Here is a 25,765-nt window from a genome sequence, read left to right on the forward strand (position 1 = left end):
TATTGTTGTTTTGACGTACATCCGTCTCTGAGTCTCTCTCTCCTCTTCATATTCTTGTTGGTTTGACGCTTGTTGTCAAAGATACTCACTGGACACCAGGAACTATTAAAGGGTAACTGTGTTTTTTGGGTGGCTTAAATCCCCTGGAAAACAGCAAGTGGTTAGGCAGAGAATCTCATGCGCCATTTGTGTCAACTCGCATGGACTTTCGAAGTGCCAAGCATGAAGGGCGGACACTGGAAAGTCTTTTCTTTCGAATAGTTTTAGGCTAAGCCGAGGCAAACCTTTCCCGAACACTTGAAACTGCTGTGCCGTGCAGTAGGTGTGTAGCAAATTGTACAGCAGGAGGCCAATATTCAGCTTTAACCTCTGCACACAAAGTGTACTTTTGGGCTGCCAGTTCCAAGCCTCACCCATAAATCACACTGTCTTGGGGAGATGGGATCAATCATCAAGGGCAAGTAGTATTCATTCAAGGCCCCACCACCAATCAAGCGTAGCAAATCTCGCTTGCGAAAGTTCTTTTGCCCTGCGCGACATGTTTGCACGTCAAACATCGACATGAAGGTCTACACTTCATGCAGATATGTGTTTGTGGGGAAGTAATCTTGGATACCCGGGATTACCTTTTCCCGAAATTACTTTGCCCGGGATGTATGGTGCTCATTCATCTGACTGTAGATCTCACCTGCCCATGCCCATGGAAAGGTATAGGGTGGAGTTCCAAGATTGCTTCCACTGCCAAATTTTGAATCCCAATTTCGAAAGAGGACGCATGAACGTAGCTCACGGCAGCCATGGCTTATAAACACTTGACAGTCCACATGGATCATGAGTCTCCTGCTTCTAAAATTAAACCTTTTAGATTTTCGAATACCTCTTTGGATGTCTTTCTATTATTTTGTTTCTTCTTTTTGGTTTATGTAATCTTGAAGTGTACATCAATTAGCATTATGTGGCAGGAAGCATGAATTTACCAAGCTCATGTGTTCTTCTCAGCTTTGTTTATCTGTGTCTCTACACTATTTTCATTCATCATTTGGTCTCTACAGTGGCACAGCCTTCTTTTCCCCTTTTGCCACTCTTGCCTCTACATTACCCTCTGCTGCCTTACCACATATGCCAAAAGAACCTAAATCACATCTCCTGTATTCATTCCCTACTCATCGCAAGACTGAGAGTATATCAACAGAGAATACTCATGCTTGTTGATACAAAATTTAGTGCTCATCAATGTGCAGTTCAATATTACACGGTATCAAGAAAGGAGAAACAAACCGGTAAAAAGATGTTTAAAGGAGTGAAAGGTTAACATTGAGGGTGGGGAGTCATGATCCATCTGTCCATGTGAACTGCTAAATGTCCTCAGGTTATGGCTCTGTCAGTCTCCCTCTTGGCTGAAGAGATACCACCTTCTACTCTCTAAAATTTGACAATTATGTCATCCATGTACACAGCTAGGATCACTCCCTCCTGAATTGTAGACATTCTCGTCTGCTCCGTTCCTTTTGAACCCTCCATCGTGAGTAGTTGCTGCAGCTTCAGCTTCTGGTACCAACTCCCAGGGCCTATTTCATCTCATAAATTGCCTCTTGGAGCCTACATGCCATAATGTTGCCACTGGTACAAAGGTATTACCTTTGTAGAATCTACTCCCTCTATGTGGCTCTACCCATAGTTACAGGGAAAGGCCATTTTTTAGGATTCCGACCCCGTCCCTATTCCAACTTTCTTTTCTAAATTCCATTTCATGTTTTAGACATGAGTATCTGTAACAGGGAATGGCAATTCATGGCCGTTTCCGTTCCTCGTTCAGCGTTTGGGTTCTCTGTTCCACTGGAAGTAGGGAAGTGAGCGTACTCTGGAAGTATGGGCCGAACGTTTCAGGAAGCTTGAAGAATAGAAGTCCAACCATGCGCTCTGTAGAGACATCTTCACCAGCCACAAACTCTTCATCTATTGATGCTTTCCACCTTTTCCAATCCTTCCCTTTCCTTGTTTGGCTTCTTCATTCGTCCATCTGCTGCGAACATGTAGTTCTTCTCTCCAGAGTGGAAGTTGTTCTCTCCCGGCCGGCTCTACGATGGAAACTCCTTCACGTCTTCTGCCTTGTCCTCTTAACTTGTTGGATTTTCCTCATCTCACCTCTATGTTGCCAATGTCTGCCATTTCTCTCATTGGCTCCTCATTGTCATCTTCACATTTGGATATATAATCCCTATTGCTCCCTTTGTTCTAGATCCTGTACCCTCATTGTCATCTTTACATTTGGATATATAATCCCTATTGCTCCCTTTGTTCTAGATCCTGTACCCTACAGAATTCTCGGGGTATCCAAGCGTTCCCCCCTCCCTTGAGGTTGCTTCTAACTTATGTGTTTGGTAATTGGCTGAAAGTTTTACCATTCCGTATCTCTTGGCCTTTGAGCTTGCCCGCTTACTAAGGTAGTTTGCATAGCATGCTGGCACCTCTGTACAAAGCTGGTACATAGCAGGCCCACTAATATGCAGCAGCGCGCATGCTGCATCTTGAGGTCTCCGTTACTCTCTTATTCCTCTTCTCTGCCACACTATTCAGTTGAGGAGTGGAAGGTGGGCGCCGAAGTATGCTTGCTCAGTTCCGACTGTGTGTGGCCGTGTTGGGTGCATGTGCAAAAGAATGGACAGGGATGGAGAATTCTCATCTGAGGCATTCAAGAGTTTCTTGGAAGATCACATCATAACCAGTGAGAAGACCACCGTGGAAATAGCACATGTAGACGCACTATGGAAATAGTGCACGCCTACGGTACAGTTGGAGCATCGTGATCGGGGAGGAGGAATCACCAGGCGGTCTTGAAGGTGTACGGAACGTCATGACTAAGTAACACCTAGCATTACAGAGGGAGACGGTCACGAAGTTCACGCACGAAAGCCGGGGTGATCTCAGACCTCCAGATTATTTCAAAAATTAAACCCCGTCGTGAAGTAAACCATTAAACCCGGGGAACGTCTGCGTTTTAATAATAAAACCTTGTAAAAACGGTTCAAGGTTACAAAATGTACACGTGCAATAATATTGGCTATTAACTTGAGAGTAACAAAAATTAGACAGAGTACTTTTGTGATTTTTTTTTAAAACCGTAAAAGGCAAGAGCAGATTTAAATTAAAAAAGGAACGTAATTACAAAAGGCTACCGCAAAGGGTATTGTTCGGTCAATAGTTACAAAACAAACTTGGTGTTCAAAATTCCTTTCTACGTTGTCAAATTTTTCAGAAAATCATGCAGGCGGACAACTAGCCGGATTCCATTGCTATGCAACCTTCTTAGTCTTTCAACATCTGCTCTGCATTCGTCCGACATCCTCTGCAGGTGTGTATAGGAGCCATCGAGGAGCACCTCTTGCTGTTTGTTGATGTTGGCACTATTGTAGTAGCTCATACAGTCCGTGAGTACCTTGAAGCTGGCTTCATACACTCGACATTGATCAAGCTTTAGCTGATTCACCTGTATGGAAAAGCAATGAAAAAGTTCTCTCAGACTTTTAGTTTGGTAAGCTATGTTAAACAACCTGTCATTTCCGTCAGACCATATGATCCAGAAAAATTCCCCTCTTATTCTATTCCAAACCACTGAAAATAATGACACTGAATCTCCTAACAGAAGTTGTTTCCAATTTAACGTGCATCCTAGCCCATCATTCAGAGGTGACAGAAGCTCTATACTTTTAGGGCAGTTCATGAATAGGTGAGGGATGTCCTCCTCAACACTGTTGCATCACATGCAGATCCCAGTTCCTAACCCTGCAGTCCTCATTCTATGACCAGTCCAAACTGCTTTGTGCATAATTAACCAAAGTAGAATGGAATGTTTAGCTGGGATGCCTATATTCCAAATTGCCTGAAATTTGAATGCCCATTGCCGGCGATCTAGTGCAGTTTTCCATTTCCTGTTGAGTGAAGTGTGAAGTGGTTCCAATAGTTTTGGGGCTAGAGTGGGGGGGTTAGGTAGAGCACTTCCACCTGACCAATAAAAAACCTTGGAGGAGGGGTCAAGGTCGCTTGAGAGAGTCCACTCTAGCTCTTTTGGGAAGAGGGACTTCCTTCTTTCAATCAATGATATTTCCCAAGGTTGAAGGTTGTATCGACTTGTGAGCTCGGTTAGGGAGAGCCACCTGTGCTCGAGCTGTGCCACAGATTTCTCTAAGTTGCGAGGCCTTTGTTGTGAATGTGCTTGGCTATCCTAATCTGTATCTGATTGAGGGGGGGAATCGGAGGCATTGACCACCATATAGATTTATGAACTCTTAAGTTAAGGCAGTTCTTGGAGTCCCAGTTCAATCTTGCTGTTTGCCATCTGGTAACAATATTCCTTTGAGAGACCCTTCCTGCATTCTGGCTTTGACCAGCCAATTGAGAGAGTCTACCGAGGTAGCAAAGAGTAGGGCGGCAAGGGGGCATCCTTGCCGAACCGAGCGATTGAGAGGGAATGGCTCCGAGATGCCATTGTTGAGTGCTACCCTTGCTTGGGCATTCCCTGGAAGAGTCTTTACAAACCTAATCATACCAGGTCCGAACCCCATCATGGTCAGACAGTCGAGGATGAAGGTCCACTCCAATCTGTCATAGGCTTTGTCGAAGTCGACTTTGACAAAGACGAAGTCCTGACATGAGTCTTCAGCATGTTCTATTCCCTCCCACATTGCAATGACAGCTTCCATGATTCTCCTTCCTTTGATGAAGCCTTTTTGCTCTGTGCACATCCACTCTGATAGGGCGGGGGAAATTCTAAAAGCTATGGCTTTGGCAAAGATTTTGTAGGCTGAATTTAGCATGGTGAGTGGTCTCCAGTTTGAAATGATTCCTTTGGGCCCTTCTTATATAGAAGTTTAATGACTCCCGTATTGAGTTGAACTGGTAAGGCTCCATGTTTGACTGATTCCTCCCAAACTTTAAGGAGGATAGGAGCCAGCACTTCCTTGAAGGTCTGGTAAAATTCAGCCGGGAGCCCATCTAGGCCAGGAGTCTTCTTGGGCTTTAAGGAATCAAATGCCCTTTTAATTTCCCATATTGTGAGGCCTGAGTCAAGTTGGACTGCTATGTGGGAGGGGATCACTTTAATCCTGCATTGTCTAATTTGTTCACAGGCTGCATTCACATCCTCATTCAGTAACTCCTTCGGACTGAATAGCAAAGAGAAGTGTTCCCTCGCTATTTCCAGATTTTCACATTCATCGCTGGCCTTACCCTTAGGTCCTACTAAGAATGGGATGGCCTCTCTCATGTGTTTCTTCCTCAGATTTTGAAACATTCCTTTTGTAGGCTTATCTACTTTGCCTGCCTGCTATTCCCAAAAGAAGACTGCATCATGTTTGAAGGTGAGGTCGTCCTCTACCCAAAGTTGATGCCTTAGAGTGGCTATCTTTTCTTGAGTGTCAGAATTAAGGCTTTTGCTACACTCCATCTCTGACAGTTCAGTGTAAATTTTGTCCTTGTGCTTCCTCCTGATTTCTGTTACTTTTTTCCTAAACATTATAAGAGTTTTTTGAGTGTTTGCTATTGCCAATGACCATGCCTACTCTGTACTTCTTCCAATTGAAACAATGAGGTGTCCGTGTGAAACCAGTGGTTCCTAATTTTCCTACATTTATCATCCAGGGTTATCACTAGAGGATAGTGGTCCGAGATACATGACGTGAGTCTGGGTTTGGCTTTAATTCTGTTGAAGCTTCTGGCTATGGAAGTGCTTATGTAGCATCTATCTAGTCTGGCTTTTCTAGCGTTGAGGCCTTTTGAGTAGTTATGCCAAGTGAACTCTCTAGGAGATCCGACATCCCACAGATCAAGGTGGTCCTTCAGCTGGTTCCATTCATGCAGCTCTGCCCCAGCAATTACATTGCCTCGGTGAAGAAAACGGTCTTCTATGGTTTCTAGCATATTGAAATCCCCAATGAGAATGGTGGGCTCATTTTGGGTTGTAAGTTGTTTCCATAGTTGAGTTCTATCTCTGACAGAGCCTCCTGCATAAACAGACAAAACCATGCATTGGACAGGGGACTCTACAGCCACCCCCACCCAGTAGGTTCCTTTGCCAGATTTAGCTGGATTCACCTTCCATGTTTCGGGTATGCCGATAGCAGTGCCCCCCGATCCCTTTTCATGTGAAGAGTAGTGCCAGAGGTGCTTTTAGAGATAACGGAAAGCCTTTGGGAGAGCTCATCTCCAAGAGTTTTTATCTCTTGTAGTCCAATGATATCAATAGGAAAATTCTTGAGCCAGGCCCTAATTTTCTTCGCTTTGAGAGGGTCTGAAAGCCCCTTGATATTCCAAGAAACTACTTTCATCGAGAGTGCGTCTATCCTTGTGATCTTTGGACTGGGATCGAGGAGAGGCTTGTGACATTGAGTTGTGCCCCCTCTTGTTGTCCTTCTGAACCTCCATTGGGGCTGGCCCTACCTCAACGTTGACCTTCTAGATGGGGGCTACGTTTTCTTTGTTAGGGTCATTACTTGTAGTCGCCTTGTTTTGGCTTGGGGCTACCGAATGGTCCGCCTGATTCACTTGCCTTTCCAATCTTGTGTCAGTATCTTCTTCTTCCTCTGAGTCCGGTTCGATGGACTCTGCCACATCTGATTCCTCCCACTTTGGTAATGCAGCTAGAAGGGCGAATCTGTTGGGACCCGTGTTTTGCCCTTATCCATCCGAGTTTTGTGGGCCATTACTTTCTCTGGCTTGGGGGGTTGGGGTGGGGAGACAGGCGGAGATGAACGTGAGCTGCTTTTGTTCGGGGTAGCGTTAGGAGGGGCTTGGTCTGGTTTAGGGTTTTTCTTTGGGCATTCCCTAACGAAGTGCCCCTTCGTTCCGCAGTGGAAACATGCATTCGGTAGGTATTTGTAGCTTATGGGTTGTTCGAAACACTCTCCATCGTCTAATGCAATAAGCATAGATTGGGGGAGATCAACTGATATGTCCATCTCGATGAGAGCCTGTGGTGGGTGCCATGCAGGGATGTAATCCCCTCTAGGTCTGCCTCCTAGTACTTTGCCTAACTGCACTCCTATGACTCTTCGGTGGTTGTGATAGGGAATTCCACCCAAACAGGGAAGTGATTGAGGGCATCGCTCTCCGCTTTGTAGTCCTTATTCCATTTGAACAAGTAGAGGGGGGTCGCTCGCAACAGCCATTGCCCAGTGCTTAGCACTCGGAATGCCATATCCGCAGTTTTAAACATGAAGACGTATTGGTTTTGGGTAAAGCCTGTATAGTCTCAACTTCAGCCCCTATTGGCCCCCACTGGTTTCGAATCCACCCGCGTAGCACGTCTGCTAGTGGGCGAGGGCCGGCGAGGAGCCCTATCAGGGGCCTGTTTTCCAAATCACTCTGGGTATTTCTAACCTGAATAGCAGACAGTATAACATAGGGCTTATCGGTTCCATGCGGTTGATCGCCTCCTGCAGGAGTCTTGCAGCTTCCTCCCTGTTGAGTGCCTGGGGCAGAGCCATGGGTGGCTGGAGCGACAGGGCCCTCAGCAGAATCCGCAGGTCCACTTGCATGCTGAGGGTGAGCTGGTTGCTGAGAGAAGAAGCCGAAATCATGGCGAAGGATTCTCGCGGCTTCAAGCTTTTCTGCACTCCCGAGCAGCGGGCTATGGTGATCGATGCCGTTGAGCAGCGCTGCAGCTAGGGGGTTGTGGGGGGAGAATGAACTTGGGTCAAAGTCGTTGAGGCCACCGCCATGCAGGAGAGGGTAGTTATTTTGCACGAGCGCTTGATGGGGGAGCGCGCCAGTAGCCCAGATATTAGGGGGTCTCGTGCCAAAGCTTTGATGTGGTGAGATGATGGGAGATGTCATCTTGCATGGAGCTTGAGGGGAGCCGCCGTCGAGACAGAGGTTAGACCCTGGCTAGGGTTCCATCGCTAGCAGCTCTTCTGCATTCACTTTTGTGGAATTACTTTGTGAGCATAGCAGGTGAACATAATTGATAGTAGCAACATAAACATAGCATTTAGTTAACTTGGCATGAACAATACTTTTGCAAGAGAGAGAAGTTAAAGAACATGACAACAGTTGAGGACCGGATTTATGTGGAGCCGGTCCCCCCTCCAATAGGCATTTGTATTATGATTTATCTCATAAAGAGAGACTTGTTACAATACAATCTTTGTCTTCCTTGTGACGTAGGTGATCCAATGAAGATGGAAAGCTTCATGCATTGCGAGCATAACATTAACTTTGTGGAAATCATTAACTATCCCAATCCTTAGTCCCAAGACCTCAAACACCTTCGAAGGTGGAGAGAGCTAGCAAGGAATGAAGGTAAGGAAGAGGAAGAAGAAACATTTCGTAGGAGAAAGAATTAGTTCCTCACTTATCATCACTCTTCTTGCTAGCATACATAATAGCATAGTAATGAAGATGGAGAAGATGACAAGCTTAAGCATTGAAGTATGGCTCTTGGTTGGATTTGCATTCCATAGCCAAGAGTATAGGTGTAGGCTCTCAACCCTCGACTTGGAGAAGGAGAGGGAGCTCTTGAACTTTGCACAATACACAATGAGTGTGTGTGTGTGTGTGTGTGTGTGTGTGTAGGAAAGTATACCCCCCCAAGCATGCCCCTAGCTTCCTTGGGTCGACCCTCCCTTGTAGCTCATGCTTGAAACTCATTGGATCCCTCCAGGCCTAACCAATCACAAGCAGGAGGTAAATCAAGTAACAAGGGTAGCCTTGGGACAAGTGTCCCTTTCCCCTTTGAGAGAGAGAGTTCTTGATAAATGTAAAAACAATTAATTAAATCTTCTAAATTATCATTGGACCCCTTGGGTGGCCAACCAATAGGCTTTAAAACATGAGGGTAACATGAGGAGGAACTTGACAAGTGTCCCTTTTGCTTCTTTGTACCAAGCTTGCCTTGAGTGAGTGTGTGGGTGTTCTCTCGCATCCCCCTCTTCTAGGGCTCGCCCCCTCCTTATAGGGATTAGTGTTGACTTTTGCACACATCAAGCCATCCAACTTTGGACCAGGTTTCCCCCTCAAGCTTGGGCCAATTCCTACCTCAATTCAAAACCCTAGCATCTCAAGCATGAGAAGCACCTCAAGCATTTCACTCATCAAGCATCTCAGTCATCAAGCACCTTAAGCTTGGGTCGGGTTCCCACCTCAAGCTCAACCCTAGCTTACCTAAGGTCAAAGGACTTTTACACTAACTATTGGAGGTCTTCAATGAAGCTAACCCTAAGGTCTTTATGCTCCATTGGTTAGCCTTGCTCTTTGATAGACCATCTCTCATTTGGGTCCCATTACCATTGGCCCCATGTTGAAATAGATCTATAAGCACATGTTTATATCCTAGCCCTTGTTCCCGTTTATTCTCCCACATTAAATGATCAGTTTAATATGAGAAAATCATTTGGGTTGGTTAGATATTAGATTTTATGACAACGCGCTGGCCCATGTGTCTCAATCTGGAAGCGAGGACCTGGGTTCAAATCGGGTCGATGGCGAGCATATTTTTTGCTAAACTTGGGTCCCATTTTGCCTCGATTCTCGCGTGTCTGGGTTTAATCAGCCTCGGCCTTTCTGCGTCCACTTCCAGGCCGTCGATCCCCTTACCCCCCCCCCCCCCCCCCTCCCTCTTTAATGCTGGGTGCTACTTAGTGTCGAGGGTGTAGGAAATGGCACCTACTGACCATTCCTGTTAATCCTCCCACGGTCGCCCTAATTACGGGAATGGTTCGTAGGCGACCATTCCTGACCGTCAAATCCATGGGAGTGGGGATTAATGCCACATTGGCATGTCATGCGCAACTATCCTCTGCAGGCAACCACAGGAACTGTTAAGATACAGTGCGTGTGCTGAGATGTTGCACGTCATCATTCCATGCAGTGCAGTTTTGATTTGCTCGATATTCTGTGTTTCGTGCGTTGACTTGGATGCCATTGATTGGCTGTGCATGTTGCATATTACAGCCGCTAAGTTGTATTGCATCCAAAGCTCGACAATAGGATTCCTGTTTTTAATATACCGTAGATGGGCGATGTAGATTGCATGCCCCATGACCCTGGACTTTGACTAGAAGTTGATTGAGTACCACCTTGGAGATAGCCTTGCATAGGAGGTATTGGTAGCAAAGAGGGAGCTAGCATTTGTGTTGTTGAATAGTCTGCCATATTCTGATGCCCATAATTTTGGTGGTCATGGATGGAAGAGAGGATGCTAAGGATTTTGATATTTGGTAGTCATGAATTATGTTTCCCTTTCAAGAATCTCATCATGGATTATTTTTCTCTAAAGAATATGAGAAGATGCTAAGCACAGAGTGTTCCTTCAATTTCAAAAATTGAAAGGGGTAACAAATAGAAAGTCGCCCAAAAGACTTAAACGACTCGGTCTCTCTCTCATCCCCCTCTGATGGGTTAGTCGATGTGGAAGCGTAATCCGTAATCACCAATGATTAACATTAGGTTATGGAGGGTGAAGCCTTAGCTTAACTATGGTATTAGGGCTAGGATTAGAAAGTGTTGGTTAGGGTTAGATTATGCTAAGAGCATATAGAGAGAGTATAGACACAATGATATGACTCAAAGTGCAATTGATTGATTAGAAAGTAGCCTTTATATAGGCTTGGTGCTTCAAAGACATTGGCTAGAGAGGTTACATCCTCTTGTTGTTGGACCATGTGATCATCTATCCTTTCCTAAGTGGCTAGAGGTCTTTCCCATAGTGATGCCACAAGTTGGACTTACCCTAAGATATGCCCCCTTAAGCCAAACTTGGGGTTTACAAAGCTTTCATGTGTTTATATGGGCATCATTTTGGTGAGTAAAATGTAGCACCCAAAATACAAAGGTGTCCTCAAAGAATTGTCAACTGGGTGTAAGACCAAACTTACAACATCCTCCCGAGAGAATTGTCCACTGGGTGTAGGACAAAGTGTGCACCTCCCCTAGAGATTTGTAAGCAACTAGTTGGTAGGTCAAAATACAAATGTGGTGCTTTCAAAAGGTTTATGTATGTGGCCCAGATGTCGGGAGGCCATATGTTGATGATGCCATCTTCAAATCTACAAAGTTGTTTGTTGATGTCGTCGTCAAATTTAGCTCTGTCTTCATTTTGTTGTGGTTGTAGTGTGTTATGTGTCTTCATGTTGTTGGCTTTATCTTCATGCATTGTCATCATGTTGTTTTCTTCATCTTCATTGGTATGTCGATATTGTGCTTGATCATTGGTCAAATTTGTTGAGAATTAGTGTGTTATTGTCTTCATGTTGTTGGCTTTATCTTCATGCATTGTCATCATGTTGTTTTCTTCATCTTCATTGGTATGTCGATATTGTGCTTGATCATTGGTCAAATTTGTTGAAAATGGGTCCTTCTCGGTCAATGGCGCATAGCACTCGTGCATTGCAAAAATGGTACACATTATGTGTGTGCCAACGTGTGTACTCATCATGTGCGGGAAGGTCTTACTATTCCTTTTGATGGGATTGTCTAATCCTGTGCTCATTGTGCTTTTGTAGACAAATAGTATTAACATGCTGCATAAAATTTGCAACCATTTCTTTGATTGGCCATGAAAGCAATTTCTCCTTTGAAGTGCTCAGGTAATCACCATTTGCCTTGAGTGAGCATTCGAAGGTGGATTTTCGTGAGAAGCATGCCCTTAGCTGTGAATGGCAGGGCTGCATTGGCAGCGTGGAAAATGCCCCTAGAGAGTTTTGAACTTTAGCAAAAGGAAGGAGGCTAGGCGAGCATGGGATTGACCTCTCAGTAGCGAGGGCTGGCGAGTAATGTTCGAGCAGTAAAGGTGTAGACTTTGGGCTACAGCACAGTTGCACAAGCAAATTTGCAGGACGAAAGGTATCGCAAGTTGCAGGGCTAAGACCTGAGCAGATCAGCGCAGACAGATTTGGTGACGCGAGGCTCTGACGGGCTGCTTCAAGACAGAGAGGCCTGCAGGCGGGAAGCTTGACGATATCAGTGCATGGGCTATGTTGGGCCGCACAGAGGAGAGGAAGAGACTCTGCTGAGTTGAGCTTTGTAGGTCCTAATGCAGATCGAAGCCGAAAGAGAAATCGATGGGCGTCTTGATCCAGCTGCGCACAATTAACCACAGATTGCGGTCATCATTTCTTTTTTTGAGATAGAATCCCGAGTTTCTCTAGCTTGGACTCGAATCCAATGGTTGAGCGCTTTGGTTGCCTTAAGTCTTTGACCGATGCTCTCCCTTGTGGGGAACTAATAAGAGCAGGGTAGCACCATGGGCTAGTGGGGTTCCCAAAAAAATAGTGGAGCATTAATGCTACCCCTACTAACCCTTGGTCGCACCTAGCGCCAATGATTTAAAATGATTTTAAAGACTACCGGCTGGCTCCAGACGTAGACGCAACCAACTACCAGGCAACAAACTGCTTCATATAGCAACGCTCTTGAAGCTTTGCCACTCCTGCCTAGCCATAGCATTGCTTCTGCAAAAGGCACTACTCTGCACAACCATAGAGTTGCTATATCAAAGCCCACAATCACGAAGCCATTGGAATGTAGCAATCAATACATGAAGACGAGCAATAGACACTCTCAAAGAGTTGTTATATCAAAGCCCGCGAGTATGAAGCCAAGCAGTACATGAAGATGAAGTTGAAGACGACCAACAATATGCAGCCATTGAAAAGCAGCGAGCAGTAGACACTCTCAACAACCAGAGCTATAACCCCTACAGTAAAAGGCGATCATCTTGCTTGCTGGACCTATTTTCATGAGGCACACAACATACAGGTACAAATTCATGCTTAAAACACCTGACAGGCTGACTTGATGAGCACAAATTATACCAGTATACATTCATGCCTTTAGCAACTAAATTCAAGAGCACAGAATAGTACAGGTACAGATTCATAAATATGTGCAATTTTAGCTGTCGATTACAGTGCCTGGCTCTCTCTCTCTCTCTCTCTCTCTCTCTCTCTCTCTCTCTCTCTCAGACACACACACACACGAGCATTGTTTCGGATTGAATGACGACTCATGGTACGTAGTCTATGCTATGTTTTGCAGGCTTGTAATACATTCGGCGTGGGAGAATTCGGGGAGGAAGTTGCATTAACTTCGAGTTTCCAAACACAAAGCTTCCACCCTGCCAGTTGATCACATTGCAACAGCACACAAAGACGATGACACGGCTCGCAGGTGCTGACCTCTTTCCCTGTAACCCAACAAGTATTCAAAATTAGTTGCCAACTTCAACCACACACACATATAGTTCAGCTCATGCTTAAAATGATTAATAATCACCTGCATGCATGTACTTGTGTTCTTTTTCTACATCCCATTGCGACCTGCAAAAGAGAGCAGGGGATTCGAACCCCTTCTCCACTCAGTTTTCACCATAGTGGGTACACCATGCTCTCTTCGGGGAAAGGCTACTTGACCCACTAACCCACTTCGCAGTGAGTCTAGTGAGCCAACCAGCCTTCCCCCAACTGCGAACAAAAACATGAGAAGCATCAATTGGCAAAAAAAAAAATCGAAAGACAGGGAAATAAAATTTTGAAAAACAATGTTCTTCGCATTGCTAACAAAGCCATTAACGAGATTGAATGACAAAATTTATTTTACAAATAAGCTTTTGGCAATGACAACATTGTTCGTTTGCTACAAAAACCATGGTTTGAATGCCTCTTCAAATGTACAGTCCTGTTGACAAAAAACAATGTAATGCTGGATAAACTGGTGCACCAAGCCATGCCTTGCTGGGACTGTAAATGCTAGATAAATATGAGAAATTCCTACAACAAAAAGCCAGGTGTTAAGGATCTTTAAAAAAATTGAATTTATGTTATTAGCTGGTCTTCCTATATTGGAATGCATTGTATTGTTCGTTCCCAACAACTTTGATTTGTTGGATCACAATTCTTAGTTGATCTCATTTCCTGACTTCGAATTTTATTTTTTTCGCAGATCACAGAGGCATGGATCTCAGAATGCATTTACAAGCTACCATTCCATCGATAAACGCTTTGATGTCTGTCTTACTTCATGAGTGGGAATCTCTGCATGGCCAATCAACTAGTGCAATGCATCATGAGGAGGAGGAGATGGAGTTCGAGGAATAAGTTGCCCCATATCTGCCACTTTGGGCTGCAAGCTCTACGCAACGCACACCTCGATATGAAGGACCAATCAATGATGCGCTGGGTCGATGGTGCTTAAAGCCACGCTCCTCCATCGATTGGTGGAACCATTTTGTGTTCTACGCGTGAGTAGATGAAGAGCGGTGGAGAGAGATTTTCAAGCTTCCTGTTGACCTCTTCACAAGCTTGAGTGACCTCGTCCACAATGATGTGCAACAAGGAGACATACCAACCAGATTTCGAAACTTACCTGGCAGGATATTCACTGTAGAGAAGAAGGTGGCAATTGCGGTGATGGTGATTGCATCTAGAAACACGCACTACCACGTGGCAAATGCCTTTGGTTGTGGAAGGTCTACTGTCACAACATTCCTCCACGAATTTGTGCGCTCCCTAGTCCATAAAGGCGGGCATCTTATCAAATGGCCAACTACAGAGTCAGAGATGCGAGATGTAAAGGATGGGTTCAGAGCTTTGAGGGGACTGCCCCATTGTTGTGGAGCCATAGATTGCACCCACATCAATATGGATTTGCCTAGGAACGAGCAAAGTGAGCCTTGGCGCGATCACTAAGGAAAGTATAGCATGATTATGCAAGGTATAGTGGACTCAAACATGCGCTTCTTAGATGTGAATATTGGATGGCCAGGGCCTTGTAACGACAAGAGAGTTCTGCGCAACTTGGGGATGTACAGGCTTTGCCAAGGAGGAGACCGTTTAAGGGGTGCAACCTTTGAGTTTCAAGAATTCTCTTTCCCAGAGTACATTGTAGGCGATGGAGGATATGTCTTGTTGCCGTGGCTCATGATACCCTTCCAACGCCCAGAGATGGTTAGTCAACGTCATCGAAACTATAATTTCATGCAGTCTTCAACACGTATAGTTGTTGAGCGAGCCTTCTCGTGACTAAAGTGTACATGGCAGATTTTGAAGGGGACCAGCAAATCGCCAGATATACAAAAGCTAACGAATGTCATTTTGGCTTGTTGTATCCTTCACAATATGCTAGTCTCTCTCAGTGATGAACCTGTAGACCTTCAAGAGCACGAGATAGATTTGAATGACCCTTTGGTCGACAACCCACATGCGATGATGGGATTGTAGAAGGTGAGAACAGTCCCGAGGCTATTAGTATCAGAGATGACCTACTTGAGTTCTTGGACATGCAAGGGATGAATAACTAAGTTTTTATTGTAAGTTGTGGATTAATAACCAGGATGTGTCTCTCCCGTTGCTACTTTGAGTTGTGTGTATTCCATTTGCCACTTCAGGTTTATTAGTCATTTGTTCATGCAGGATTCTTTCAATTTCCATAATATTGAATTTTATTCATGTACCAATGTCTTATGGGTGATTGAAGATACCATATCCAACAAAAGCACACATAAGAATGCTTTTTTCTATAGTACTTTGTTCGCATGTTCTACAAAAATTTAGTGGGGAGACAAAAGTGCTTACCTTCTATAGTTTGTCCGCCATCTTCCCAAGGGCAGATGCCATTCCTTGTACAACATTTGCAAACAGTAGACTAATTTCCATTTTTTGTCGTTCAATTCCTATGAGCTCCTCATGCTGCAAAAGTTGTGCATCCATTGTGACCTCATGTCTCTGTTTCTTCCCTTCCTCTGCTAGCTCCTGAAGGGGATCGGGGAGCACCACAGACAGAGAGTGAGAGAGAGAGAGAAGGAGACACACACACACACGATGTGGGTGGGGAGACAATGAAGTGACAACTCCCCCTATACAGTATACTCACTATAAGTATAGGGTAACAGTGGGCGGGCACCCATGACCTGGGCGACCGGTCAAGGCACATAGGCCTTAACCCCAACAACCTCCCAAAGCAAGATCTAGTAGTGTACAACTAATAGAAGGTGAGATATTCTCTCAAACTATGCCCACTGACTCTCGATGAGCTAGTGCATCCAGCTCTACTGATAGACAAACATCCCACTGCGGAAGCCACACAGAGCTAGCTCCAAGCTCTGCAAAGAGTCTACAAGAGCTCATGCACTCCTGCAAATATCGGTCCAATACCTGCAAACCTCCCCTATGCTCTATGCCGAGATCAGTCATCGAACAACTAATCAACCCTGCTGCAAATGCTCCCACTGCAGCTGCTATGTCGGGCCTCGAGATCAGCATCTCGTATATGAGGACACCGAACGTTGATGCAACCCTGGCAACCTCTGCCACCTCCAACTCAAAACTCAACTCATGGCAATCCTGTCCCCTATCATAGAGACCATGGCACTCTGACTCCGAGCTCTGGAGTGACTCCTCCTGCCCACCACATATCACATGTGTACCAAGAGTATCCATCTGTCCTGAATCTGCATCAAGCTCTGGCATAAGCATATCAAGAAATGACTCCACAATAGCCGACATCTCAACATCCATGTGAGTCATCTCTATCATCACCTCTGATGACTCATCCTGCTGTGACTCACTAGAGCTGTCCCGCTCTACCTGTGCATCTGTAGACGCAACCTGCACAACAAGGTCACTGCTCTGCACTCCATGCAAAGCATCCTGCAACCCACAAGCAAAAGAGACTCGCCTGCTCTCTCGCTCTCTACCTGGCTGCATGATCACAGAGACAACACCGTCTCTCCCGTGATCCACATGCAATGGGTAACCTGTACCACTCCTGGCACCTCTCGCAATCACTAGCGAACCCAAATGCATCACAAAATCTCGCTCTCGTAGCGAAATCTGACATCCACTATCCCGTAACTGTCTGACTGAGATCAAATCCCGTCTCAGATCTGGCACATAACGCACATGACGCAGGGTAAATCTCATACCACTGGGCAAGGACAAACATACGTCTCCTGTACCCTCAATGTCATACACAACACCATCAGCCATGTGCACACAACCAAGTCTCCCACTAGAAAACGTGCTAAACCACTCACAATGCGACGTGACATGGAAAGTAGCATCTAAATCTAGTAACCAATGTGAAGACAATGTGCAATCCGATATGCAATCCGTAGACATAAGATCGTCTGAAGACAAGCTAGATGGAAATGTGACATCGCCGTCACAATCATACTCAGTAACCACCGTACTGATCTCACTAGCATCTGTCATGCCCAAATCTGCATCACTCATCTGTCGCCTCCGTTGTCTCAAACGCCTGAAACATCGACGCCTAATGTACCCTCTATGTCCACAATGCCAACATGTCAAGTCTCTATGTCGTCGAGACTTGCGTGTGGGACCAATCTCTCCCATGGACATAGAAGTGGGACTAGACTCCCCTGTAGACATGGATGTCGCGTACATAGCATGTAAACTCTGCCATAAAGCATGAGTTGTAGTCTCCCTCGAGACCTGCCAGTCAACAGACTCAACCAGATGCAAACGAATCGTAGAAATTGCTAACTCATCAAGATCCTGCCAATCATCATCACGCATAGAATTGGGCTTTGCCGATAAACCACGCAAGGGTTTATCCTGCCCCAAATCCGCCAATGCAACAAGCATATGTTCCTTCCAAGCAACAAAATCTGCACCATCAAACTGTGTCAGACCATAACGCTGGAAGTCAAATGAAAAATCAGCCATAATGCTCGCAAAAGAGCAACCAACAATGAGTAGCAAATGTCAACCAAATCAGCCCTAAACTGGCTCGAATCACATCAACAAAAGTCTGCAAATATGGCTGTAAAATCTGATGCAAAGTTGCACCAATAACTGTGCAAAGCCTTGCACAAAATCACAAGTCAATATGACTCAATCGCGCATAAATATCTGACAAAATTTTGGCAGAGTCTCCTTTGTAACTGGAGCAAAATCTCAACAGTAAACCTCAAAGAGACAATAATATATGCCACAATGGCCAATCCGGGAATAAACTCGACCGGAATCACCTCACAAAGTCATACATATGAGCATACATGCTCTTGCCGGAGTACCACTCAACGGCACCTCAAATGACATACATGTGAGTGATGATTGCTGCCAAAATACCTTTCAATCGATCACCAAATGTCTGCCAGATAACTATAGCAACATTTCGCAAAACCTTGCAAGATCTGTCGCTATGCGCAATACGAAATACGTAACACAAGGGCATACACAAGTGATACCATAACCAAATGATGACTGAAAATCACCTGTCAAAGTGGGAGTAAACTCAACCACTAAACTGTCAAAGAGCAACCTACGGATACGCAGAAGCTATGGCGAGAACCTGGATAAAATCCAACAGAGTTTCTTCTATAAATTGAGCCAAATCTCAAATAATCTCAGCCATAAACAAATACACAAATCCATATATGGCATACATAAACCGCCAAGACCATGGCAACATAGCTCACTCTCGCATGAGTGGCTCTCTGGACAAATGCATATCCAAAAACCTGTGTACACCTGCTGTAATTCAAAGCATAATTTCAGAAAATAGACATCACCATCGATTTCGGAGCGTGCCAAAACCCTGACCTAGACTCCTGGATCATGTAGATCTGACTCTGTATGACGGAGCTACGCAAAAAACTGTGTTTTAGAGCCCGAAAATGGCAAAAACGAGCTGCACACAGTCTTGAACCTGCTCCTGCTCCACTCTGCGTGATGCAATGTCCTCTCAATGCAAGCCCCAACGCAAGAGCTCTGCCACAACAGCATCCAAGCACTCGAATGTCAAGCTCTCCTCCGCCGAGCACTTCTCTAACGAGCTCCACTGAGCTCAAAAGCTCCTCTCACCAAGGAAGCCGCAACCGCCTCCTCGACCAAGCTTGACCACACCAAGCTCCTAAGCTCCAAAGACAATGCTCCTCAAGCTAAAATCTCTCTTCGTGAAACTCCACGATCAAACTCCACCGTCGAGAGCGAGCGAGCTATCGCCTCGAAGCTCTCAAAGCCGTCGTGCTCTCCGCGGTCACCATAGCTTTGATACCAATTGAAGGGGATCGGGGAGCACCACAGACGGAAAGTGAGAGAGAGAGAAGGAGACACACACACGATGTGGGTGGGGAGACTGTGAAGTGGCAGCTCCCCCTATACAATATACTCACTATAAGTATAGGGTAACAGTGGGCAGGCACCCATGACCTGGGCGACCGGTCAAGGCACATAGGCCTTAACCCCAACAGCTCCCACCCTCGCATGAGGTCCTTGGTTGCCTCTGCGAGACCAATGTCAAAGGTGTGTGTCCTCTTCCTAGTCTTCTTCTCTACACCACCATTCGTCGACGTTTTGTTGAAGGATGTGGTGTCTGTAGTTGGATCAACCACATAAGGACTGCTACTAGAGCTATGACATGGAATTCCTATTTCAGAAAGGGCAGCTTGTCATCATTTAGCGTAGGCTAACCTGGTGTTCAAAGTATTTTAATTGCACAACATAGTAAACATACCGTTGCTCGTATCCACAACAGTTTTGCAGAAGGGTTCATCGCTTTGTCCATACCAAAAAGTAGATCCATGAGTTTGTATAGCTCTACAGGGAAACTGCAATGGGAAAACTTCCCTTTCGCGACTTGCTCAGCACGTGTCATGGCCCAGTACGAATCTTTTCCAGAAGGCGTGTTCCTCTCTCAGTCATTGATTTCTGGATACAAAGAATTTAGACGCTTATGCTTCTCGTCTGCTTGTTGCCAATCAACCACCAGACCTCGCAATGCGCACAAAGCGACAATACCCATTGCTCCTCATTGGTTTTAATTTTTTGATACAAGTGAGCTGAGCAGCGTTTATCATCATAAGCTTTTTTACACTCCAATAGGACTACTTGGGCACGCAGATCCCAATGAAATCTACCACTGGGAGCTTTTTTAGTCTTGGGAGCTGCTTTTACGTTCACATTTTGACCACTTTTGCGACCTTTCTTAGATGGAGCATTGGGTGTAGAGTCCACTGTGACAGTAGGAACATGCGCTTGCGCAGGCATGTAAACTTCAGTGGCCAATTGCGTTGATGGAACGAAGTCATCAGCAAGGGATTCCTCAATGCTCTGGGACTGACTGGCTGTGCCTTGCAAATGATGAACATCCACCAATACATGTGATAGGGCAACTGGGTTGCGTGAAATATTCTCCCTAAAATGGGATGGAAACAAAGTGGTGTTGAGTGGCACAAATTGCTTTGTGTTCAGTGTCACAGCGACTCGTCGTGGCTGATGTGGTGATGGGCTCAAATGACTAGCAGGAGAAAAGTCTCCCAACATGTCTTCTTCTTGTGTTTGGGACGTCAGATTTAGGTCTACAGGCAATGTATGATGCGAGACCGAGGTAGAGTATGCTAGCTGCAACTTAGAAGGTCTACGTGGTGGCGGTGTCCCAAAGCTAGCACGAAAAGAAAAAGGGTTTTGGAACGACATGTTGAACCTGCAGGATCAACAAACATGGAATCATGGTTTCATGCTACAGATTCACTGGGACTAGAGGACATAGATTTGCAGTCATCTGACACCCAAGAATCAATGAATCATGTATCTGAAGCTGACGGTCAGTATATCTACTGTTTGGCAAAGTATAAAGTACAAAATAAACCTCCCTAATAATGTAGTCGATCAATCATCGAAACCAGCACGCATGCATACAACAAGCAGTGAAGTAGTATATGTGCTGTTTAGCAAGCAATGAAGGAGTAAATGTAGTGTTTCGAACGCTTAAACATGGAATCCGCTTCCTTAATGTGTCAGCTAAGCAATCATTTGAAACTTCTGAAAATGGCCTTTTGAAACCAGCACATACAAACAACAGTCATTGAAATGGAGTGGCTCTCTGGTTTGGCAACGAAGCAGTCATCCGAAAATTTTAATAATGGCCTTTTGATAACAACACATATGCAAACAACAAGCAGTGAAGCATACCAAATGTAAAGTCTGTAGTTGCGAACAGTTGCGGGAATCACAATTTTCAGCAGCATTTTACCTGAACGAGAAGAGCCGCGTTGGTGATGTAGCTTCCAAGCCTACTCTGCTTTAAGATGGACACCCCATAACTGATATGTCAACTGCAAAACACAAGACACGACCATTGTAAGAGCTGGGTCTCTCTCTCTCTCTCTCTCTCTCTCTCTATGCTGATTGGGGAGGGCTGGTGCTTTTCTAGAACTTGCGGCAAAAACCACATCTCTCTCTCTCTCTCTCTCACACACACACACACACACACACACACACACACACACACACACACACACACACACACAAAGTCATCAAAAAATGTATACACAAAGACTGCAACATTGCTATTTTTAATTCTTTTAAGGCAGCCAACATTTCTCGCCCTCCTCCTACAATGGAGTCTCTCTCTCTGTCACTCTCTCTCTCTCTCTCTCTCTCTCTCTCTCTCTCTCTCTCTCTCTCTCACACACACACACACACACACACACACACACACGAATCAGAACAGAGTACACCTAGCTAAGTAGGGGAATAGCACTAGCCTTGATTGGTGTTTCTGGCACAACTTTCTTGCACTGAGGATTGCGCTGCATTTTCGAGAAACATACCTGGTTTTTATTGCCATGGTGCTGGGCGTTGGGCGCTCATTCAACTGCAGAAGTCATGGCTAGTTTGGTGGCATGGAAGGCATGCCAGAGATGCGCAGACAATGCTAGACCAAAAGACAAGCCTATGAATACTGGCATCCGCCGGTGCACGGAGGACTTCCACTGGTTGCGCAGGTTACTTGCACGAAATTCTAGCGTACTCCGTTGCTTTTCACTCAGTTTTAGTGGGAATACGATAATGCCGGCAAAACACCTATGTAGGAAAATAGGGAAAAATTCACACATTTGGGACGATTCTTTGTGTCTCATGGACTTGAGGTAAGGTTGTATTGTGCTAAGTTGTTGCACATATGAAAAATGAGATACAATGTTTAGTGGATGCTTATGAGTCTGCAAGATCCAATATGGTCCGTTTTCAACAACCATACTATACACTAGAGTGTTTTTGCACATGTTAGTTTACAAATACACACACACACACACACACACACACACACACACACACACACACACACACACTCACGCGCACGTGCACACACACACACACACACACACACACACACACACACACACACACACACACACACACACACACACAAAATTTTCTTCCCACACATGCTTCATTTGATAAAACAATTAAAATGTAAGTTGCAAAAAAAACTTGGGTGACTAATGTGAAAAAAATCACCATTCATATTGAATAAGATTTCTTGAAGATTACAAAGGTGGGATGCCATAATTAATGTTGATAATGACCATAGCTATGGGTGGACTAATTGGACCCATTGCTAGAAGATTACAAAGTTGAAAGGTGAATGCTAAGCGATCATTCCTCTTCATTTGCATTGACATTTGATGGTGCCTCATGTTCATCAAGTTTCAACTGACTCTCTTTGGCCTTGAGGATTATTGCCTTTGGAATCTTGATTTTCTCAGGAATTCGTCCACCCTTGGGCTTCCATGCCCAAATGATGCAGCTAGTGTCTTCCCAACGTTGAGGATCATTGATGTTCTCTCTCCAATACTTGTTCCAACAATCCTTGTAACCTCCACATCACTTGCATTCTTCTTCTTTGAAATTGGTGCCCATTATTGTATCTTCACTTGAAGATAGGTTGCCGAGTCATTGTTCTGATCAATATCTGTTGCTGCCACTCCTAACCAAATTGGGTAATTTTCATCACAAGGTTGCACAAGTACAAAGTCTCCCTTTGCCACATCAAGAGTTGGGTTGAACTCCTCAGCAGGTTTGTTGCGCATTGGACCACAATAGTGGCCCTCTATTATGTCAAGTGCTTCATCTAGACCATCTTCCAATGGAACTTCAAGAGGATGATCTTGTTCACGCATACTCCTTGGCCAAAAGTCATCAAATAAAGTGTTTTCACTTTGTCCAGGGTTTTTCATGGCTTGCATGAGATTCTCCCAGTACATAAGAACTGGGTTGATCCACCTAGCATACTCACTTTCATCTCCTTTCTCTTGCAAGTGATCTTTCCACCAACTAACATACTTCTTTATTCCTTCCATAACTTTCTCACTATATTTAACATACTCAAAGGGTGGTAATACTTTTGGAACACCTTTAGGAATCTTGGCTCCTCCTTGGTCATTTCTCTTCCATAACTCTATACCATTTTCGAGTAACCAATCCACATTTTTAGGGTGCACTTTGTACTGCATCAAAGGTATTCCATCACTCATATAGAACCTAAATTGCAATGGCTTTGAATGACCCACTAAGCTATTTTCTCCATCATGTAAGAACCCCTTTACAAATCCTTTAAAGTTTGCCACCTTTTGTAGGAGAAAAGGTGCTGGATGCATGCTAACACACTCACTGAAGATCTTCATCAAATGTGGAAATGTAAAAATGGCTTGTTTTCTAAGCTTCTCAGAAAAGCGACTGAACAATGCATCAATGTCTTCATGAGTGTGACCAAACATAAGAAATCCAAGATTTACATTGTCAAAGACTCCTCGTGCAACCAACAATGATAGGTATGCAAACACATATCGATTCTTATTTTCTGAACCACAATTGTCAAGTTGCAACAACAATGTTCTTGGCAACCTCTTGAACCCAAATACATTGCCATCCTCCTGTACATGTGCATTAGTACCAAAGATTGATTGCATCCTTGGACAATCATTTCCCTGTCTAGAAGCAAAATTCTCACTGTCCACATTCACATTTGTGATTAGATCAGTCTCTGCCTCTTCATTCTGAGCACTCTGTTCCTTGCAGTACTGGTTTTTCTCCTTAAGCACTTTCATATGGTGATAGAGAGAAGCTATAGACAAAACACAATAAAAAAGATTTGTTCGTGGTTCTACACTTGAGTTTTCTAAGCTCAAGTCACCAAACATATGTTTATCTCTTCTTTCTAAGTTTCTTAGACATTTTGAGAGAGATGCAATTGTGAAGTTGGGATCACTCGGCCATAATCCCAATGCAAAGTGACCATAAGCTATTTGTCCATGTCCATGAGTGAGCATTCTTGTCAAGGATACTGGAAGCCTCTCAAATCCATTGAGAGATTTTGGAACTGGTTTAATTTGTGGTATAGCAGTCTTACTCTGGTCCATCTTGTCATGTATAATGCACAAGAACTTGGTTGGATTCATTTCTGAAGAGCTCCTCCAAGCATAGTACACATTTCTACAGCTCATTTGTTGCAACATGTGTGATCTCCTCTGTGCCATGTATCTAGCACGCTCCACCTGATTTTTGGTAGACTCCAGCTTGACCTTTATGGATGTGCAAATGTCACATTTAGAGAATGTGCTTGATTTTGATAAAGTGACTGTCTTGAAGACTGTGTTCCACAACCTTGAGAATGTTGGCTGTGACAACGTTTTGTATTCCATTGTGACAAGTGTGTCGTTTACTTCCCGCAAAATGTCCACTTGTTTGTACATCGTTGGTAGAACACGTTGAGTTTCCCGAGTGCCATGCATGGTTGTCCTTGACTTATATGGCATTTGATCTGCATTATTATCTATGAAGCCTTGTATGAGTGCTTTTGCCATCTCAACATGTGTCAAGCTCTTCCTTATTATTCCAGTGTTTCCATGATTGCCATTGCATGCTCCATCCAAGAATTTTTTACGCAGCCTGTAAAATGTTGACTTTCCTATTCCATGCATTACATACCATGCTTTACTACATACCTTCTTTCCATCAAAAGTAAACTCAAAGCATTCCTCTTCTTGATCTTTTCTATGAGCCATGCTCATACAATCCAATACAAATGTGCATCGAGTAGTGTAGCTTTGTCCCCAAAAGTCTGTCCTCGCTTGCATGATTTTGGATCTGTTTCCAATCTGGCAGCATCGCATCTCACAACAATCAATTGTTGCAACTTTGTGAATGTTTGCAGCATCACATTGTTTGTTGAAAGCATGAGCATTACCTTTTTTTTTTCTAGGCCTAACTCTATGTACATAACTCCTTTTCTTACCTGTCTCATCTCTTATATCATAGTCACCAGCAATGGCATCCTGCTCTCTATCATTTTGAGTATGAAGAAGAAGACCTAGTTCTGTACTGGTGGTACCTTCTTCAAAACTAGTTTCAATGTTGTTATCTATGCCATCATCCTCATAGTCATCACTGGAAGCATATAAGCTGTCAAGGGAATCTCCCGTTTCTTCCATGAGAAAATCTTGAATACCCTCAATGGCAGAAGAGGATCCAGTGTCTTTGATCAAGGGCTCACCATTCTCAAATGTGAGCTGCCTAATACGCCAACTTACCAAATTCAAACTTGAAATATCACTTTGATGTGGATGCATCGACCCTTCCACAATGACACCCAAGCTACTCTCACCTAGTTTAGTACAGTTTATAGCCTCATATGGGTGGACCAGCAATACCACTCCATTACCAAGTTTTGTAGATCTATTGTCAGCCCAAAGGATGACTCTTTTCTCTTTCCAACTCGCTCTATCTATCAAGCCATCTTCTTGACCAACAAGAAAATCCTCATCTATTGTGTGAGATTTTCCTCTATCCATAACAATATTATGCAATGGCCATTTGATGATGCTTCCAACTGCTTGAGACATGGTTCTTGCGTCCATAGTGATGAATGGAATCAAGAAGGTGTCATCAAAACTTTCTAGTACATGTATCGCCACACATGTTGTGCCAATCAATTCAAAACCACAACGTTGAGATGCATCAGTGGAATG

At 44.4% G+C, this 25,765-nt stretch overlaps 1 long non-coding RNA gene across 1 annotated transcript; it reads left to right on the forward strand.

The window, feature by feature from the left end:
• Positions 1-11,456: 11,456 nt before the first annotated feature.
• LOC147433861 (uncharacterized) lies at positions 11,457-15,018 on the forward strand. Its single transcript, XR_015185226.1, has 3 exons — positions 11,457-12,750; positions 13,030-13,161; positions 13,933-15,018. It is a non-coding gene; the product is annotated as an uncharacterized LOC147433861 (long non-coding RNA).
• The last annotated feature ends 10,747 nt before the right edge of the window (positions 15,019-25,765 follow it).

The sequence above is a fragment of the Adiantum capillus-veneris genome, chromosome 19, assembly GCF_014529385.1.
Source record: "Adiantum capillus-veneris isolate H3 chromosome 19, ASM1452938v2, whole genome shotgun sequence".
NCBI lineage: Eukaryota > Viridiplantae > Streptophyta > Polypodiopsida > Polypodiales > Pteridaceae > Adiantum > Adiantum capillus-veneris.